This window comes from Bombyx mori, chromosome 9, assembly GCF_030269925.1.
Source record: "Bombyx mori chromosome 9, ASM3026992v2".
NCBI classification, from domain to species: domain Eukaryota; kingdom Metazoa; phylum Arthropoda; class Insecta; order Lepidoptera; family Bombycidae; genus Bombyx; species Bombyx mori.
In genome coordinates this window covers 16,650,949-16,658,632 of record NC_085115.1, presented here as the reverse complement: position 1 = coordinate 16,658,632, position 7,684 = coordinate 16,650,949, and the positions used below count along the sequence as shown (strand labels likewise).

The 7,684-nt window shown below is 42.9% G+C and overlaps 1 long non-coding RNA gene across 1 annotated transcript; it reads left to right on the top strand.

The window, feature by feature from the left end:
- The first annotated feature begins 4,097 nt into the window (after positions 1-4,097).
- LOC110386080 (uncharacterized) lies at positions 4,098-7,244 on the top strand. The gene is made up of 4 exons (XR_005244988.2): positions 4,098-4,165; positions 4,275-4,348; positions 4,610-4,891; positions 6,302-7,244. It is a non-coding gene; the product is annotated as an uncharacterized LOC110386080 (long non-coding RNA).
- Positions 7,245-7,684: the final 440 nt, after the last annotated feature.

The window sequence follows — 7,684 nt, the reverse complement described above, 5'->3', positions numbered from 1 at the left end:
TAAGTCATGTCTTATTTTACTTTATATTCTTGATTTTATGAAAAATGATAATATGGAGTGAAATGAAATGAAGATGATTAATTTGAGACATTAATCAACTGGGATGAAATTTAATGAAATGAGATGATATGGGATGAAATATAATCGCAGTAAAATGGTGGTCATTTACTGAGATTTTTTCAGTGGACTTTTTGGAAGAACCCGAGAAGTTACGTCCAGCAGCTTTGTTTCATTTTCCCACATTTGTGCACTTTCACAGATATTAAACAGTTAATAAACCACCATTATTACACATTTAAACCCGAAGAAACACTAAATAGACAAAATAAAACAAATCACACAACTGCACTCCTCGCGTTCCCGCCAAAAAGTCCGTTAACGTGATTTGTAGTCAATGCTGCCAGATCAGATTTGCATATTTACAGTTAATTATTTAAAAATAAGTTATTTTAGAATTTAAAAAATTTATATCATTGGTAAATTAGTAAATTACAGCATTTTTGCAGAAAATTAAATAACATACCGTACTTTAAAAAATGGACAAATAAATTTAAAAACTAATCTGGGGCATGCCGGTTGAAACCTACTGGATAATGAATTGTTTATAATGTTACAAACAGTGTCTGAACTGTACTGATATCATTAGTTTCATCAATCGTCATTGAGAACCTTTGACATTTTAAATTTGTTCATAAATGTTTTCAGAGGTACTTAAAATATTATTTATTACGAGTATGGGTCTTTTGAATCACGTCGCAACCATTTTATGAAAATTTGATGACGTAAATTTTATCACTGCTTATATATTTTTTTTGTTATAGGCGTAAGGCGTCTTTCAACATTTCTTTCATGCGCAAACATTCTGAATAACACAATAGATTGAATCAATACCACCGAAAGGGTTAAGGAATTAAGTTACGAATAGGCAATTGAATCACACAGTACTTTTTTTTCTCCTAACTTTTTTGTGAACTCGAAGGGTTATACTAGATACACCGAACGAGTAGGTGAGCTCACGGGGGTCTAACCTGTGAACGTTGCTAACACTAGCCTTAGCAAGAGCAGTGCTTCGCAGAATCTACCGCGGATCAGAAACGCGACCCACAAAGATTCGGTGAAAAACTCAGTGGACTGCGTCTGTGGGTTAACTTACTCGCCGAACCCTTCGCCTTTAGGACCGTCCCTTCCGGCGAAGGGTTCGGCAAGTTCGGTTTTCGACGAGAACGTTGACCAGTACTTCAGGTCCCTAAAAGTACCGTTAGTACATCGGGAGGATCCGAAATGACGTGCTTAGGGCGGCATCAACTGTTTACCATTCGGTCCGCAAGATCGGATATGTAGTGTCCGGCGGCCACAACAAGAAGGTTTCCGTGGCACGCCACTTTCCAAAATAACGCACGGATGCCGACTGAAAATACTTATTGATGAATAATCGCAATAATACAAAACGAATCTAAAGTACACAAAGAGTTTGCGAAATACATATATTTATGTTTTGCGAAAAATAATCATTTATAATTTTTTTGTCTATTACTCACTAAAGGCCCGGAGATACCATTCATTCCATTAAAAGAAACAGTTTTGTGAGAATTTACATATTATTCCTTAAGCTCGTACGCCGATGTACGTACAATGCGTTTTGTTTAACGTAGTTTTTTATTTATAAACAAAAATTCATTGGTTTTCATAGTCATCTTCACACCGTATTTTTGCAATACAGTAGACAGTAACAGCAGTAAAATTATAGTAAACTTATTGTAATTACAGTGTACCTGGTATCACTATTTCTAGTGCTAGTTTCATTTTTCTAATCGAAAAGGCAAAGGTATTATACCGTACAACCTCATTTAATACGTGATTTGTTTTTCTTCTTCTCTTTTTTTCTATATGGCAATTCGCTTCTCACGGTGCCATTTTTGCCAGTTTCGAGCTTGAAGTAGGTGAGTATACAGTCAACATATGGAGAGTAAAGAGCACCATCTTGTAGATGGGACAAGTTCAAAAAGTGTACACGTTTAAACAGAAAGTTATTGTTGGAAGACTCACCGAAATAGCGCTATGCGTATAATAAATAGTGTAAAGTGGAACTGATATGAATATAGCAGTTTTAAATAGATTGAAGGGTGATTTGAAATTTTTATTTCAGGAACAAATTATAAAGGACTTGGCTTCGGCCTTAATGACATTTTTATTTCAGGATATATTAATATATATCATATAAGACCTGGCTTCGGCTTTTTTGAAAAATTATTTCAAAGCATATATAAAGCAGATAACGCTGTATGGGCTTAGATTCCCTTGCCTTTCCTAACAAGGAAAAATTGTACCAAAAAAAAAAGTCTATGGCGCTGTTTTTAAAATCTTTCCGCTTGCTACTATAGCGCCACCTAAGTTTTTAATTTTGACACTTCTATACTTAATAATAATATTATAAAGAGGAAAGATTTGTTTGTTTGTTTGTTTCGAATAGGCTCCGAAACTACTGGACCGATTTGAAAAAATCTTTTTCCATTAGAAGCCGACATTGTCCCTGATGAACATTTTTTTTTTTTTTTTTTTGTCAGGAGGAAATCGCCGGACTTCCGCCCTTCACTGGGGATGAAGGGCGGGGCATGTCGGAGTCGAACCGACTAAAACCTCCTGTCTCTCAACAACCAACGTCCAAACCTCGCATGAGACAAAACTCATGAAAAGGCAAAGGGGGGAAAGTGAAGCGTTTAGTGCGGAGCACATCTCTCCCATCACCCTCCCCCTCGGGACGCCGGACTGGCGGTCGTCGGCGCCACGACCACCAGCCCTCTCGGTCGGCAGGCTATCCGAAGCCCGCCTAGATGGCGCCGGTTAGAATGGTCTATCCTACGGAATACCCCGCTGGGTCAGAACCAGCGTGGGTTGAGGATAGCCGGCCTTCCATCACCCGGATGCTCATGCATAAAACGCGTGCAGAGCAGCTTGCACGTCGTCTTCTTAGGCCCCCTTCGCCGGTCCCCAGGCCGACATGTGAGGGGACCCGAAACACTTAGAGGGCCAGGGCTTGGGCGATATCCGCCTCCCTGGCCCCCGCTCGACGGCGGCGGGCCTGTGCGTCTCTCACGCGCCCCGCCGCCTCCTTCTGCGAGATGGTGCACTCGCAGAAGTCGAGCATCGCCTTCCACGACTCGTCGTCACCGAGCATCGATGCCACAACACTCGGCAACGACAAGTCGTTTCCTATTTTTGCGACGAGGACACGGCGCCACCCCTCCCATGCGGGGCAGGCGACGAGCGTGTGCTCCGCCGTGTCCAAGTCGCAACCACAATGGTGGCACTCTGCCGTCGGCTCGGCTCGGATCCGGTGCAGGAACTCACCGAAGCAACCATGCCCAGTGAGCACCTGCGTGAGCCGGAAAGTGAGGCGTCCTCTGTCACGATTCACCCAGTTCACAAGAACCGGGCGAATCGCCTCGACGGTCCTACGACCAGCCGAAGGATCGGCCAGCCGTCTAGACCATGACTCCAGTACGGACCGCCGAGATTGGGCCCTCCGCGCTCTGACCACACTGGGACTGGGACGCGCCACGCCCCGTACACGAAGGTCAGCCCGCCACTGATAGTCAGCAGCGAGCGCCTCTGCCTCCAGGACCCAAGGCGGCGTCCCAGCCAGTACACACGCCGCCTCGAAAGAGATGGTGCGATAACCACGGATGACCCTGACCGCGATGGTGCGTTGCGGCCGTTGCAGCAGCTTCGCTACCCCCACGGCCAGGGACTGGCCCCACACGGGCGCCCCGTATAGGGCCATTGATCGCACCACCCCTGTATAGAGACGGCGCGTCACCTGGTCAGGCCCCCCAACATTGGGAAGGAGCCGGCTTAACGCGCCGGCCACCCCCAACAAACGAGGGACCAGATTCTGAAAGTGAGCACGGAAGGTCCCCTGATGAACATAGGCTACTTTTATAAGAAAAAAAAAAAAAAAAAAAAAAAAAAAAAAAAAAAAAAAAAAAAAAAAAAAAGTTTCCGAAGCGAAGCGAGGGCGGGTCGCTAGTTTTAAATACACTGAGATGGTGCTCCTTAGTTCTACCCTCCGAAAGTCAACATTTTATTATTCTCTTGTATTAAGAAATACACGAATCGGAAGGAGATGAAGTTAATTAATTTGTTATTTTATTCTATTGAGAAGGGAGTAAGTAAAACAAGATTATGACTCACCAAAGTGGTGAAATTTTGATGAAACTAATGGATTTTGAGAGAGCCCGATAAGTCACTACCGACGACTTTATTTTCATTTTCAGACACTTATTTGTTTTCCTACCTATTGTGCGTTTTAGCGGTAGCCTTAGGGGCTATTACAGTTTTTAGCAAACAGGTAAGCGAGCTTACGGGCTCACCCTGAGAGAATTTGCTAATACTAACCCTAGCAAGAACAGTGCTTCGCATAATCTAGCACCGGATTGGAATAGCAACCCACTGAGAAGATCCGGCAAGAACTAAGTGGCTAAACACACTTACACACTTTAACAGATGTTAAACGGTTCATAAATTACAACCATACAAGCGTATAATGCTTAAATCCAAAGAAACACATATTAACAACATAAAATAATTTACATAGCTCCTTCCTTTTCAGTAAAATAAACCAATTTTTACGTCAGTTGACAAGAAACAGACCAATGATGGCGGTGTGGACGACGTAAGCGACCAGTGGCTATGGCTCCCGAGTGAGAGACCTCCTCACAATACGCTCCATATCAAGGATAGGTGCTTTTTGTACCAGGCCCCTAGCCCAGCTGGACAACGAAAGTTTCTCAAGGGCCTGGTCGAAACTTTTCGCTATCAAACCGTATACCGGCCCAACTATTGGAACTATAATGTTTAAATTAACACGCGCCACATTACGGTAGTTCCGTGGGTCAGTTCTATTATCATTATTATATTTTACATTTAACAGCCGCTTACTAAGAAGGCTTTGTACCTCTAAAATCTCGAATCATCCCTTAGATCGTTTGATCTGTGCATATTGATTTACTGGTGGTAGGACCTCTTATGAGTCCGCACGGGTAGGTACCACCACCCTGCCTATTTCTGCCGTGAAGCAGTAATGCGTTTCGGTTTGAAGGGCGGGGCAGCCATTGTAGCTATACTGAGACCTTAGAACTTATATCTCGAGGTGGGTGGCGCATTTACGTTGTAGATGTCTATGGGCTCCAGTAACCACTTAACACCAGGTCGTGTGAGCTCGTCCACCCATCTAAGCAATAAAAATAAAATCTTCTGGTTCTAAGGAGGAACTTCGGTTTTCTTTGTGTTTTGTACTGTAGGTATGTTCCGTGAGCAATTATCCGAGATGACCCTACATCAGTTTTATTATTATTGTACCGCCCGCCACCCGAGCACCGTACTATTTAGAACCGCTGCTTTCATTCAGAGCTTTTCCAAGCATCCTTTTTGTCATATAGCATCCGCTTCGGAATGAACTCTCCTACACGGTGTTTATAGAGCCTTATGTTCGTCTTTAAACCAGAGTTGAAGAGAGTCATCTGCTGTATGTTTGCGGATTCTCTGTGATCCTGGCATTGTCAACCATGAGGAGCAATGTGATCACTCACCATCACGTACTCATCTGTCTACAAGGGTAACAATAAAAAAAGTGAAGCAATAGTAATGCAAACGTGTAACAAAGTTACGATGGTAACCGTTGTCATAGAACTGGTAGGTAATTTGTGGACCGAAATGCTTCAACCAATTCTTTATCTCTGAAAATGCAACATGGTCAATTGTTTTTTATTATTGGGTATGTAAGCAGACGAGCATACAGCCCACCTGATGGTGAGTGGTTACCGTCGCCCATGGCCTTCAGCAATGCCAGGGGCAGCGCCAAGTCACTGCCTACTGTATAATACTCTCCACAAGCTTTGTTTGAAGAAGGATATGTCATACGCGCAGGAAACACCGTAGAGGGGAGTACAGTCCAAAGCCGGATGGTACGTGGCAAAAAAGATCTCTGGAAAGGCACTGTGGATGAACGCAGTGGCTCCGGTAGTATGGATGAACTCTACTCCGGGAGCGAGCGGTGCGATGGTAAAAACGAGATGATGGAATCATCTCAAACAATTCCTCAGAGCACTCCTCATGGAACATACGGTACAAAATACAGAGGGAGCCGTAGTACCTCCGCAGGCCCAGAGGTTCCAACGATCCGCGAGAATGGGATCTAATATTTTGTCGATGATACTTATAACTGCAGTTTTTAATTGAATTTTTATCATAGACAAAAACAGTGTCCTGTATTGAAATAACGTCCATCGTAAATATTTTTCAGACTTTTTTCATTCATTAATTTTTGTTGAGAGAATTGTTATAAGAGGAAGAATATTAGAGGAGAGATCAAATTAATGTACAAAGAAAGACGCGGAGCATAGTGGAACACACACCTTCGCCTAGCATGTTCCAAACCAAACGACATCAAGATTCAACTCTAACAAGGAAAAGTTATAGGAAAAAAGAGAAATGGCACTCCAGACCACACGTTGGAGCACAGCTGGGCTGTTTGGCAACGGTTTAGTTGGAGGATATTCGCTATCCAGGCGGACAAGGCCTGGGTACGGCAGCCCGTCAGGCCACCCAGACGCGCCGCTGGTGTCCAGGAATACCCCACTGGACCAGAACCAGCCTGCCGGGTCGGGACGCGATACACTGCCAACCGGTCTTTCTATTATTGATACTCCTTGGCAGCACGCTAGTGATGGTAGCGCGCCGCGTGGCCGCTACCCCCTCAGGTCGCCCCTTGACCTTTACCGGGGGGAGCCACTTCCTACAAGGCTTAGCCACAAATTTTTTTCGGTTCCCGTTTTGCATCATTCTGATCACTTGTAGAATATTGCAGTTCGAAACCTACAGAATCGGAAATCATCAACCCCAAATTATTGTTATAATTTATTCATAATAGGTGTATTGATGTCGCCGCTGCGACAAAATACATATTATGTTAAGTGCTTCGACCGTGTGGACCATGAAGTCGACACCATATCTCACAATACCTAGGTCAGAAAATCCAGGGGCTACAAAATCTACAGTCATTAATCGCTCATATCTTATACCTTTAAACGAGCAATTCTTGATATATATATATATATATATATTTACATCCTACAATCTTTTTGGCGTCTGCACGTCGTGCATCATTACGACGTCCTCCAGTTCCCATTGCTTTTTTTAACATGTCTTAATGAATATTGCTTAGTTTTTCGATTTCCAGCTCCGTGAGATACGTCATTTTCTGATAATTTTATTTTTCGCGATATTCTTCTTGCGTTCGTGCCGCAACATTTTTGAACTCCGAACCATGGTCATAAATTATAGGCGTCCTGGATATATTGATCGTGATTTACCTATGGCATCGACTATTTAGCATCCTCATAGGATGAACGACATTTGTAAGTGCGGCGTTGCCAGCTTTATGTTTACTTTCTCTTTCTTTGACAATCGCTTGTCTGTACATTTATACCAATTTCGTCAAATCTATACATATACGGATGCCCGATAATTTTATATAATTTATCTATCTACACGTATTAGTAACAATGGATTTTGATGAAGCTAAGTACACAAATAGTTTATAATAAGATAAAGAAAATTAAGCTCCTGTCTCTGAGATTTTTACATGAAAAATCGCATGTGGTAGCTAGAATAACAAGCATATAAT